This window comes from Arvicola amphibius, chromosome 7, assembly GCF_903992535.2.
Source record: "Arvicola amphibius chromosome 7, mArvAmp1.2, whole genome shotgun sequence".
Taxonomy (NCBI): Eukaryota; Metazoa; Chordata; class Mammalia; order Rodentia; family Cricetidae; genus Arvicola; species Arvicola amphibius.
Window position 1 is genome coordinate 26,276,915 of NC_052053.1, and position 14,640 is coordinate 26,291,554.

Below are 14,640 nucleotides of genomic sequence, written 5' to 3' on the forward strand. Positions count from 1 at the left end.
ATGCATGATACATGTAGTTACTGATAAGTCTCCATGAGTCTCCAAGGCTATGGGGACTGGCTGTAATTTATCTGACTGCTGAAACATCTTGTACTGAACTTCCTTTTTTTCTATATGACCTTATAAGGCTCTTTTCCCTGGCCCCTGCTACTTTCAAGCATAAAAATTAACACCCTTCATGTTCTTGCTCCAACCAATGACATACCACCACATGTATCTAACTGGTCTTTTTTCCTGGGGTATAACTATCGCCTGCCCCCTTCTAATAAACTGTCTTCTGACAGTCTTCTGAGTGATCTTTCTTTTCATACTCAGAGCTGCTCAGGATCCTCCTTCAACCCGGCTGTGCTTGGCCTCTCTTCCCACCCCCATCTATAGGACTAGTGCACAATAGTCAGACAATACCAGTACAAACTGGGACAGAGTCCAGCAACAGAGCATGTGCAAAGGTCCTGGCATATGTACAGCTCTGCTCTTATCTACACAAGGGTCAATGTCTTCATTGTGATTATTGCCCTTTGTTTTCATAGACTCAGACACAGGATTAACACAAGTCCTTGGCTAATTTACAGAGTTCTGCAAAAGCTTGTTTTGGCCAGCGTTCTCCTCTCTTTTATAAAAGTGGGGGTTTCCAAAGGTCCTTTATGCTGACCACCTTTCTATTTTCCTGGCAATCTTTCTGATGCCTGGTTCCTAGTATTTCTGACACTAAAATTGTGCGCATATTTGTAAGTATGACCCCTGAATAAAAGTAGCACATTAAGTTCTCAGTCTCTGAAATATCCATTTTTGTTACCTAAACTCTATGCAAGCCAAGAAAGCAATAGAAGTGGACTTAGTGGGTCCAAACTGAAATGTTCAGATAGATTTGGCTCCCAGGAAGTACACTTTAAACCCAGCAAACTAATAGTATCTGGAAAGGGATACTGATCTCTGGCATACATTTTCTCACTGTTCCTTTGGAATGCTGGTTCATAAAAGGAAGGAAGGAAGCTAATGATGCAATGTCTGCTACCTAAAATATACCATTTTCATGGCGATTAGATGTGGTGTACTATCTGTGCCTTAGTTCTTTTCTGTTGATGTGATAAAATCACCATGACCTAAATAACTTATAAGAGAAAACATCTCATTGGGCTTATGTTCCAGAGAGTTGAGTTCATAGAAGAAAGTACAATGGCAGGGACAACTGAGAGTCATCTCTTCATCTGTATGTAAGAGGCAGGTGTCACATTTCGAATGTTATGAATCTTTGAAACCTCAAAGTCCATCCTCCATGATACACCACACAAGCCCATACCTCCTAATCCTTGCCAAAGAATTCTACCAAGGAGGGATCAGGTATTCAAACATATGAATTTAAGGTTACAGTTCTCATTCACACCACCATGGTAAAAAAGGATAAGGGCTGCTTGCACTGTTAAGTAGAGGGGCTACAGAACATTTCAGGATAGCATGCTATAGATGATGTATTATAATGATAATAATAATTAAATAAATAAAATTTTTTTTTGCTCATGTAAGGAACCTCCTGCCGTTGTTCATTTCATATTCTAAGAAGTGATGGTGGTTCTTTGTTCCTTGTGGACCCTCAAAAACCTGGACATCATTTTGTAAGTATGCCTTCTCTGTTAGTATCCCTGATAACAAGTATCTACAGTAAGCCATACACATCTTTCCAGGTGTTTCTTCAATTTCTTGGCCAATAAGTACCATTCACAGTTAGGCTGTGGATATTACTTTTAAGTAGGAATAAGTTAATAATTGATGAAGAAATACTGAGAGACGAGACAAGAGGCAGAAACAGACACCAAATTCCAGACTTAAGAGACGCAACAGATGGAGGTGGAGGAGAGGGGAGGTTGTGGGTGGAGAGACTGTGGAAGGGTAGGGAAAGCAACTGTGGTCTGGATATAATATATGATAGAAAGATTTAAACAGAGAAGCAGCAGAGCATAATTGGGAAACTGTGAGTTTTGATGAGCCTTTGTAATATAGGAGTGGAGTAGGATAGTCTCACCAGTATAAACTACACTTCCCACTGTGGCACAATCCCTGTTTCATATTGTCTTAAGAAATAATAGGGAAGGTAAAAATCCACTGAAAACAAACATTTATACCTTTGTAAGTTATCAATAAATGAAGGCGTGAAATATTATTGAGGAAAAAAAATGACTATTTAAGCAACCATAAGGCATCTTTTTAAATGAATGTTGTAAATCAAATTGAAGACCCAGATATTAATCCAAACACCTATGAACACCTGACTTTTGACAAAGAAGCAAAATCATATAAAGTGGAAAACAGGCCTATTCAACAAATGGTGCTGGAATAACTGGCTATAAACATGTAGAAGAATGAAAATAGATCCATATCTATCACCATGCACAAAACTCAAGTCCAAATGGATCAAAGACCTCAAGGTAAAACCAACCACAGTGAACCTCATTAAACAGGAAGCGAGAAGTACACTTGAGCACGTTGGCACAGGAGACCACTTCCTAAATATGACCCAAGTATCACAGATACTGAGATAAATATTAATAAATGGGACCTCCTGAAACTAGGAAGCTTCTGTAAAACAAAGGGCACAGTCAAGAAGACAAAACAGCAGCCTATAGAATGGGAAAAGATATTCACCAACCCCACATAGCACAGAAGTCTGATCTCCAAAATATACAAAGAACACAATAATATGGTCATCAAAAGAACAAATTATCCAAAAGAAAAAGGGGTACAGACCTAAACAGAGAACAGTCAACAGGGGAATCTAAAATGGCTGAAAGACACTTAAGAAAATGCTCATGTATACTATCATATCATCTGCAAATAACGAAAGTTTAACTTCTTCTTTTCCAAATCAAATCCCCTTGATTCCCTTATGTTGTCTTATTGCTATTGCTAGAACTTCAAGCACTATATTGAAGAGATAAGAAGAGAGTGGACAGCCTTGTCGTGTTCCTGAATTTAGTGGGATGCCCTTGAGTTTCTCTCCGTTTAATTTGATGTTAGCTGTCGGCTTGCTGTAAATAGCCTTTATTATATTTAGGAATGACCCTTGTATCCTTAATCTCTCCAAGACCTTTATCATAAAGGGGTGTTAAATTTTGTCAAATGCTTTTTCAGCACTCATAATCGGTTTCTAGCCATAATTAAAGGACATCGAGCCTATAATTCGGGATCCCTAAGAAGATAGTAAGAAGGTGAACCCCCCCAAAAAACATATAGTAATCCTCCTGGATATTGGAAGTAGACTAGATCGCCGGGCAAAAATTGGGAACTGGGGGGTGGGGTGGGACGGGGCCAAGGGGAGATGGGGAGAGAAAAGCGTGAAGGGGAGAATGGGGAGAGCTCAGGGAAATGGGATGGTTGGGATATAGGAAGGGTGGATATGGGAGCAGGGAGGCATATATCTTAATTTAGGGAGCCATCTGAGGGTTGTCAAGAGACTTGACTCTAGAGGGGTTCCCGGATTTCCAGGGAGATGCCCCCAGCTAGTTCCTTGGGCAGCTGAGGAGAGGGAGCCGGAAAAGGCCAGATCCTATAGCCATAATGATGAATTTCTTGCATATCACCATAGAACCTCCACCTGACGATGGATGAAAAAAATGACTGAGCCCCACATTGAAGCACCGGACTGAGCTCCCAAGGTCCTGATGAGGAGCAGAAGGAGGGAGAACATGAGAAAGAAAGTCAGGACCGTGAGGGGTGCGTTCACCCATGGAGACGGTGGGACAGAAATAACGGGAGATCACCAACTCCAGTTGGAATGGGACTGATGTGACCAAACCGGAATCTCTGAATGTGGCCAACGGTGGAGGCTGACTGAGAAGCCAAGGACAATGGCGATGGGCTTGGATTCTACGGCATGGACGGGCTCTGTGTGGGCCTTGTCATCTTGGTTGATCACCTTCCTGGTCCTGGGGAGAGTTGGGAGGACCTTGGACTTAACATAGAGTAGGGAACCCTGATGGCTCCTTGGCCTGGAGAGGGAGGGGGTGGGGGTATGGGTGGAGAGGATGGGAGGGAAGGAGGAAGAGGAGGGGAGAAGATGGAAATTTTTAATAAAAAATAAACCATGAAAAAAAAGACTAGTTAAAAAAAAAGAAAATGCTCAACATCTTAGCCATCAGAGAAATGCAAATCAAAGCAACTCTGAGATTCCATCTTAAACCCTTAAGAATGGCCAAGATCAAAAACAGTGGTGACAGTTAATGCTTGACAGAATGTGGGATAAAGAGAACACTACTCCATTGGGAGTGCAAACTGGTACAGCTGCTTTGAGTCTTAGTATGGCGATTTCTCAGAAAACTAGAAAACAACCTACCTCAATACCCAAAAGATGATCAATCGTGCCACAAGAACATGTGCTCAACTATGATCATAGCAGAATTGTTTGTCAAAGCCAGAGCCTGGAAACACCCTAAATGCCCATTGACCAAAGAATTAATAAGGAAAATGTAGTACATCTACACAATGGAGTACTACAGAGCAGAAAAAAATGACATCTTGAAATCTGTGGGCAAATGGATGGATCTAGAAAACATCAAATTAATTGAGGTAACCCAAACCCAGAAAGTCAAATACCATATGTACTCATTCATAAGTAGCTTTTAGACATAAAGCAAAGGAAAAACAGACTACAGTTCACAGTCACAGAGAATCTAGACAACAAAGAGGACCCTAAGAGAGACATACGTGGATCTAATCTACATGGAAAGTAGAAGGAGACACAATCTCTTGAGAAAATTGGGAGCATGGGGACCACGGAAAAGGGTGGAAGGGGAGAATAGAGGAAGGGAGGGGAGGAAAATATAGAGCTCAATATAAACAATTTTTAAAAAGCTACCTATTATATTATAATTAAAAAATGAAAAGCCAAAAAAGTAACTACATCACTGAATATTTCTTAGGAAAACGAAATTCTGAGAAAAGTAACAGCAATAAGAATAGAAAAGAACCATTTCTTGGACTTTCAACTATCATCAAATGTAAAGAATACTAAAGATTTTTTACTCCTTATTGCAAATAAGATGCCTATCCATAGAAGAGCATAATCATTAAATTGTAAAAGCTAACAGATAGGAAACTTTCTAACTTACAAACGTATACACATTAAAGGTTTAAGTTAATGATGTTAAATCCTTTAAATTACTTTTGAAGGAATAATTTGCACTCATTATAAGATTTTTACATATATCCTTTCTTTCTCTCAAGAACATTAAATTGAATGTGTACTAATGAATACAAATCTATAGAACCTAATATAAGTAAAAGGAATTTGTACTTGAAAATATGGCATTTTGAGTCAGGAGACGACACTAATCAATGCTTGCTTCCAACATTACCTTTCTGTGAAAAATAATGCAAAAATTTCTTTGAGACAGCCATTTGCTGTTTGCCTTTTAGGAAAGAAATGTCCAAACAATCAACTCTTCAGTAGATGTGTTCACATACTACTAAAGAAGCATCATGCTTTGGGAATCTAGATTATGAGAATACTGAATTTCTTTCTCCTGATTATTAGATGAGGGTCTGCCAGAATTCTGTTGTACAATTTTCAATGTCTTCTCAGGTCGAAGTTCTATTCTCTTCATTTGTTCCCTTCATTTATGCATATGTCTTTAATGATAAGTGTGTTATAACTTCTTAAGTCAGTAGTGAGGTTTATAGCTATTGGTAACAGGCACAGCTGATATAGACAGCCTATACTGGTCATTGTTATTTGATGCAAATATGAAACATGTTTAATTAATTTCTCTGTGTGATATTTCTTTTCATTGTTCACCGAATGTTCAGTGTGTGTGTGCTTGCACACTTACGTGCATATTTGCATTACTCTTCTCTTTTATTTTCACCGTTATACTTTCTCTGTGAATCTAACAGGCTGTCTGAGATGTTCTATTTTTTTTATAAATAATTATTAGAAAATGGTAAAATAGAGAGCAAATCAAATGCCCACCAGAGTTTCAGAAGCTCTTCTGTAGAGAATTTCTCTCCTGCTACTCACTTTTAAATTGAGTGAAGGGATGCAGTTACTTCCTCTCTTGCTTCCACTATAAAACCTGACCAATCTTAAATACACACAGAGCTTAGGTGCAAAAGCTCAGAATCTCCATTCAATTAGTATCTTAGCTACGCAGCTTTGTCAAATGGCTCAAAGTTCATTTATGATGATCTTAGGACTATCTAAAAATCCAAAAGATTTTGAAATTGTGTGTGTGTGTGTGTGTGTGTTTTTTTTTTTTTTCAGGAAGTAATGAAAAGACTTGGTGCCGGCTGGGAATTATGTACAGGAGGGACAGAGGGTTAAGCACTTTGTGGCAGGGGAAAGGGAAAGGACAAGATTACCTGAACACTTCTCTCAAGTGGCGACAGGAGCTCACAGCACAGATTACAGAATAAGAACATAGCTTTGGAAATTATTGCAAAGGTTTGTACAAATCCCACAGAGTATGGTGTGTCTCAGCCACTATTACTCATACCTTTAGGATAAAAGACAAATTTCTTTGTGGAAAGTAAGATATATCTTGACTCTATTTAAAGAACATGAATGTTTAAAATGCATTGTGAGTTAGTTTTATGTTAGCTTTATTATTGACAACTACTTACTTTGTTAACACTTTTGGGGGTTTTAAAATTATAGTAGTCATTTTAGTTTGAAGAACTACCCAAATTTTAAGAAAGCAAATGAAAGAATTTGCCTAGCCTATTAAAATTAATCTAGATATTTTGGTATACTATATTCCAAACTTTTATCTTTTTTCCAAATTTTATTTAATTTATTTTTTATTATTTTTATTTTTTATTCTTTTCTCATACATTAAATCCAGACCACTATTTTCCTACTCTCTCTTCCCAAGTTGCTCCCTAACATCTTCCCCTCTTCCACAGATGCACCCTTCTTTGCCTCCCCTCAGAAAAAGCAGGTACATCAACCAAACATGGCATAACAAACTACAGTAAGACCACACTTATACCATCACATTAAGTCTGATTGAAGCAACCCAGTAGGAGAAAAGGGTTCCCACAAATAGGCAAGAGTCAGAGACAGCCTCCAGTTCCACCTTAAGGAACTCTACAAGAAGACAAATCTACTCAACCATAACATATATGCAGAGGACCTAGGTCCAACCCCTAGAGGGTCCCTAATCTCTGTAAGGCCCCATGAGTCCCTGTCAGTTGATTCTGTGTGGCATGTTTTTGTGGTATTTCTGACTCCTTTGAATCTTCTGATCCTTCTTCTTCCTCCAAACTTTTATCTTAAATTTAACTTTTAAAAACTGTTTATATATCAGTGGAATAACATTTGCTTGCATCTGGAGAGATGGTTCAGTGAATGAGAACACTTGTGGTGGTTTAAACACGAAGATCTGAGTTTGAATCTACAATACCCACAAAATTTAACTGTAGCTGTAGCTGCTTGTATCCTTACAGCCGAAGTGAAGATAGGCGGTTCCCAAGAGCTGTCTGGAAGGCTAGCCTAGCTGAAATAGGAAGCAAGGCAATCAGGCAGTGAGGGCAGAGGTAAAAACACCAAAAGTACTTCTCTGACCTATGTTAAATCATATACAAAAGTATACATGCACATGTTCACATGCACTCAAATACATGCATCTCACACAGCATATTGTAAGTGTATATGCTTGTGTGTGCTTGTACACACACACAAACACACACACACACACAAAAGTATGCACACAAATAATACTTTTAAAGCTAAATATTAGTGCTTTTCCTAAATACGTTCATTTCCCCACACGAATTTATTTTTTTCGTTTGTTTGTTTATATGGCTTTTGTTTTGTATTTGAGACACAGCCTCACAGAATAGCTTAAGCTACTCTTGAATTTGTGATCCTCCTTCCGCATTCTACAGAGTTTAGTTTAGGGTTAACTAGTGATTGACTTTGAGACTAATGAAAGCTATACAGAGCTACCATGTCTCCCTAAGGCGCTGGTCCTGGACTTGCCCATTTCATCAAGACACATTTATTTAGGACTTCATCTACTCTTCTTAAAATTATTTTTTCGATTATACAATTCTGTAATAGAATGTAATTATATCATTCCCACATTCCCTTTCTTCCCTCTTGTTTCAAATACTATCTTGCTATCTTTCAAACCCACAGCATTATTTTGTTTAAGTGTGTGCGTCCTTTATTGAATAAATATAATGTGTTTGGTCTATGTAACATTATTTCTATGCATGTTTTCAGGGTTGACAATTTAGTGTTGTATAACCAATTGATGTGGTCTTAGTTGAGGAAGACTATCACACTCTCAGAATTCTGTAGTTGCCTGTGTAGTTCTATGTCTAAGGTTGAGGCATCAGAAGCTTTTACATAGCTCAACCTTTACAATCTAAGGCTCACAACAAAAGTTTATCTACTCTTTACACCTTCATTCAAGGCTTCCTCAGAACCCTCCCCACCAACCAGAGTTCTGTATACACAAAAACATCTGTGGTAGTTTGAACGTAATAGGCCCCCATGAGTTCATAGGGAGAGGCACTATAAGAAGTTGAGGTCTTGTTAGAGTTGGTGGGGTCTTTTTGGAGGAAGTGTATCATTGTGGGGTTTGACTTTGAAACTTCTATGCTCAAGTTAAGCCTAATGTTTCAGTTCACTTCACGATTTTTGTAGATCAAAATGCAGAACTCTCAGCTCCTTCTCTAGAACCATGGCTGCTTGCATGGCTCCATGTCCTGCCATAATGACAATGGTCCAAACCTCTGAAACTGTGAGCCACTCCCATTAAATATTTTTTCTTTATAAGAGTTGTTGTGGTCATGGTGTCTCTTCACAGAAATAGAAACCCTGACTAAAACAACCTCTTTGTCAAAACTAGTATGAAATATTGATTATATTTGATCCTTTTCTGCCTGGAGCTGGCAAAGATTTGTCTAATGAGAATTGAAGAAAAAATGCTGAAGTTTTTCCTCTTCTCACAATAATTGAGACATAGTCATAAAAACCCAATAGAATTTCTTGTTGAAAATTCCCTTGAGCAGGCTTTTTGCTCTCTTCTCTCCATCTCTGTAGAAGTCCAAAATGTATTTTGCTTTGACAAAGATCCTATCTCAGCATCCTACTGAAACTTCTTTCCATGAGAAGCCTCATATAATGAAAACTAAAATTGTACTAACAGAGCCATTTTCTAAGACAGAATGGGCATATATTTTGTGATAAAATAAGTTTGAACAAAGGAGATTACATTCAGAGTTCTTCTTTTGAAAGGGAAAAGAAGGGTGGATATAGATATTATAAGACAAAAAGGTAGAATGTTAAATCTACTTTTAAAAATCAAATACTAGTTTTAAATGTTTTACATTGGATTAGATTTTCATATATTGATACAAATTTGAGATTAATTTTGATAGAACATACTTTACATATATTTTTACTCTTGTTCAAGATATTGTACTCATACAACTCATTTAATAATGTAATGAAAATTTCTAGTCCTTGAAACTTATAATTACCAACTGTTTAGGACAATAAGGAAATGCATGTTAGTAGTTAAAGTATTTAATCATCTATTATAATTAAAGGTATGTTTTCAAGGTCAAACAAAGATATATTTTAGATTGATAGGTCTTCTTCAAACACTTCAGAGATCTACATAACATGGCATTAAGATGTTTTAACATAACATAGGTTCTTTTTTAAAAAATGACAATGAAGTATGTCTGCTCCTGGCAGTACCAATCTACTTCATAGAAGATAATGAGCATTGAAGAAACTCCACATGGAGTTTATTTTCTTTGTGCCAAAAGTAAGCCACTGGGCAGAAAAATGCCCTTGCCTCAACTGCTGACAGTATGCTGTCCTAATTAGACAATGAGGACATAAAAGAGAGTGACTGCCAAGCACTGTAAAGAAAGGGTGGGACAGCCCTTCAGAATATCCTTCTTCAAGAAAAGACTGTTGAATATTCTAGGCCTCTAGGCTGAAGATGGATGCAAAGGAACTTTGAGTGACTGTCCATGTAGCCAGCCAGCTGTGTCTGTCATTTCTTACATGTTTGGAAGTTGCTTGCTTGCACTCCCTACTTACTCAGTTAACAATATTTCCTTCTTGGGTCTCTAAGGGAATTGGAGACTAGATAGTTATAGTTTCCTCATTTACCAGACACAAAAAGCAAATTATGGCAGAAAGTAAACTAGGTGCAAGACTTTGGACTCAGCATAGATAATGAAGTATTTTCTCCGAATTGTCAAAGACTTCGGACTCAGCATAGATAATGAAGTATTTTCTCTGAATTTGTCAAAGACTTCAGACTCAGCATAGATAATGAGGTATTTTCTCTGAATTTGTCAAATGCAAAGGGACTAGACATTGTTGATGCATTTATAGCCTGTATATATTATATATAGTTATTGTATTTATTGTATATATTTTTTCTTATATTAGTTATAGTCTTTTTATTTTAGACAAAAAGGGAAAATGTAGTGATATTTCATTTGTATTTCAACAAGTAAAGCTTGACTGAAGATCAAAACACAAACAGCCACACTAGTTAGCCATAGATGCTGAGCAGTGGTGGTGCACACCTTTAATCCCAGCATTAGAGAGGAATATAAGGTGGGATTAGACAGGGACTCACTCTCTTTCAGTCTGAAGACTTCACAGAAGTAAGAGCTCTGTACTGACTTGGCTGTTTTGCTATTCTGATCTTTAGATTGAACCTCAATATCTATCTCTGGGTTTTTACTATTAATGCTACAAAAAGTCTTGGACAAATCTGAGTTCTTCAAAGTGGAATGTAAGTCATGCTTTTAAGTTGCTGAAACAATCAAGAGTAGAAGAGGAAAAAGAAAACAAGGACAAAAGAGCCTGTCTGAGTTGATGGCAAAAAGTCACACTCATTGCTTGTGAGATCTGGAAAAACTTTCAGCCTAAACAAGGTTTAGTGAGGGGGATAAGAGGTAGAGGAGTACAGATGAAAAAGATGCTGCATGTCCCAAGAGCAGGGGGTCACCTTCTGTGAGTGAAGTGTGTACATTTCTCTCCCACAAGATGGTACAGGACTGGAAAGTTTTTACTCAGTCCAGGGTCCACTTTGCAACCTAGTGGGGCCAGTGGGGGTAGCAGCAAAGGTCTGCATGTCAGATATAGAGATTGTTGACCCTGGAGCCACACAACAAATGGTAGTGTAGCATACTTCTCTTTGACTCTTGGCTGCTTAGAAAAGAGCCAGCTGTAGCTCCAACAAGCCTGGGGATATGCAGAAATACATGACAGACTAGTGGCAGCAGCCCATGATGAGAAGGTGGCAGAATATAGCAGAACGCTTGTGGAGAGAAAGGGGTTAAGTAAGGTAGACTCTTCTAACCATGACATAATCTATGATTTCTTGAAGAAGCTTTGGATACTATTCATGATGTATCTATACCATGTTAATATTTTTCTTTAATAATCCTTTAGCTGCTGACCCTACGATGCTACTAAAATTAACCCTGATGAAAATTTGTGTCACCAGGGTGTTATTTGAATGAAACTGTTCCTCTGCTCTGTCATTGGTGCCCTAACAGATGTTTCAATAGATGCTTTCCTCCCAAAGAAGCAATCACATTAACAAAGAAGAGAAAGAGTAGAAAAACGCAGCTCCAGTTTGCCTTACAACACAATTTAAAACAATGCAGTTTCATTACAAGTACTAGAATAAGCATTAATAGGGTTCGTATTGAAATACCTAGATAAAAGCTCACAAGGCTTGTTTGAATGGGAAGATAAAACATACTGCTAATGATAAATATTTTGTCTCTTTGGTTTGAATGGCAGATATTCGTTCTTATCATTTAAATATTCAGTAGTCAAAGTCAAATAGTCTGTTTCAGGAGAGAATTCAATCCACGCACCATTCACTTATCCAGTTCTCATCAGACTTCAACTACTCTTCTAAATATAAAACCTGCAAGTTATTCCTGGACCACATACCTCGTATGGTGTCCAAATTACTCAAATATTTCATATTATACTAGCTATACAGAAAAATGATATGGGAATTGTATATGATGTAGATAAAATTATAGAGTTTGGGGTGAACAAGCTTTGTTGAATTTAACATCATGATATCATTTATTATTAGTGTTTATTTGACAGCAAAACTAGTCTTTGTTAGATTTCTCAATCTCTCTCACTTAATTTTTACAGAAGTGGTTAGGACTTGTATATAGTTGAAGAATTGGCCAGTGATGTACTACATAGGATGGTAGAGGTGAAGGTGATAGGAAGGCCAATCGTGATAGAGAATTTAAAGTGATGAAAGCTGACTTGAGAGAGAGAGAGAGATGAAAGCTGATGAGACAGACAGACAGAGAGAGAGAGAGAGAGAGAGAGAGAGAGAGAGAGAGAGAGAGAGAAAAGATGAAAATGATGAAAAAGATGAAAATGCCAAGTCAAAACATATAGCTGTAACTTTGCTAACTCCCCTTGACTGGTCTGAGACATTGCCTTAGATCTGAAACTGTTAATGTACGTAATACATAGACAGACATTAGCCAGCTGGGAGACCATTAAGTAAGGATTCCACCTCTCGTTTTCTCTGGTAACAATAGAAAAGGAAGCTTAGTAATTGCCCCTTGTTAGAATTTAAAATACCACACGGAAAGGTGGAGATATCTGGGATTCGTTGAAGTCCATTAAGGGAAAGCTATTTTCTCCTAGTAAGAGGAATGGATTCTGAATTCTACCTCTGACCCTATGTGGAAACATGACATTTTAATCTGCCATAAAGATTATAACATTATAGAACATTGCACCTCCCCTTAAGAGTTAATCCAACTGAGCCTGTCAATCATATGCCCAAGAGTACATTCCTCAGGAAAACTTATTCACCTGGAAGACATGCTAAGGCAATGGGAGTAATAATTATCTCCCTAATGAGATAAAAATCTTCTACTCCCCAGACACTCCTCCTTCATTCAGTTGCTTGCATATCTTCATTGCTAATCTTGCCTGATTATCTGTGTTCAAATTCAGGAGTAACCTTATTTTTGCAAATTTTTATTTGTGTTTCAGATAATGACCACATGCCTAAAGATTCTTTCCTGAAAAGTCTGGGTCTTTTCTCTGTTTCTCTGAAGACAAGTCCCTTTCACAACTATGAAGTGACTTTGAAGCCTAGGTTAAAAGGCACACATTTCTAACCTCTACCCCTTTACTTTGGAAAACTGTTGATTTTGTTTTTCCTTTTAAACATTAATAAAAATGGCCTTGGGATTTCCTTCTGACTCAGCTTTTAATTTCTTTAGTCAACACTACAAAGTCAAAGAAAGGCGTGTAACATAATTCCTTAAGTCCCATGTAAAAGACAGCTCTTAAATATTATCTCTGACACAGATAAACACAGAATCCTAGTGGGGACCAAAAACTTATGATTGCAATATTTGAATGCAACTAACCCTTTTATATTGGCAGAACAACAAGCTACCAGTGAACCAGATTAGTCAATATAGGAAAAGGACAGACGTCTCATTTTTCCATACTGTCTTTTCAAACCCTCTAAGATGCCAACTGCTTTTGTAGGAATACTGAAGATCATCCTCTGTAATGCAAAGACTCACAAAGGATATGGAGTTATGAATACAATTATGTTGTCAATGCTGAGGCAAGAGCATCATCCCATGGGTTGAACACACAGCAGGGTACAAAGATCATAAGCTAATAACATCTTTGAGCAGCCAAAATATAAGCAGTCTCTATGAGTAATGAAATACTTGTGGAAAGTTAAAGCAGAGATACAAATGGTACCAGAGGGGAAAAAATGCTCAACTGACTTCTTTTAGTCCTTAGTTCACAAGGCTTTACAAAGATGATCCTATTGCTACTTTCAGAGTCTAGATCTTCTTTATAGTAAGAACACCACCACTTATAGCTTGAACAATAGGAAGCAGAGTTATTCAGAAATGTAGGCATAGTTGTTTGAATGAGAATGGCTCTAACAGGCTCCTTTACTTGAGTGTCTGTTTCCCAGCTGGTGGACTATTTATGAAGGATTACAAGGTACAGCCTTGTTGGAGAAGCTATGTCAGTGGGACTGGACTTTGAGTTTTCAAAAACCCCATGCCAGGCCCAGTCTTTCCTTCTCTTTGCTTCATGGTTGTGGATTAGCTACTGCTCAAGAAAATGGTGAAGGTAGAGCCTCACTGGTAGTTGAAGGACCAGGATTTAAAAGTTGAGGCTTGGCTCCATGAAAAGAGCCTATAAGAGGCTATTGGTGGAAGTGCAGCCTAGTTGCAGCAGAAGACTCTGGCATTTTTGAGAGGAAAGTATCATGGGATGACTACCAAAAGCAGCAGCAGCAGAGTGTGGAACCTGTCTAAACTTAAATACAACTTATGTGTGCTGCAGAGGATAGACCTGGAGGAGCAACCCAAGCCTTCTAGGAGCGCAGAAGATTTCAGACATTGGACAATGAATTATTTATACTGTTGGAGTTTGGGTTGGCTTTTCTCAGATTGTAACTGTGCCTTGGTTCTTTCCTCTTGAAATGATAAGGTATTTAATTTAATTTTAAATGTTATAAAAGCCCACTGCCAAAAGAAAGACTTTTGAATCCTCAAAGAGATTGGCCATTTTAGAGAGACTAAACTTTTAATGTAATAGAATTTGTAAAGATTGTGGAATTTTAAACA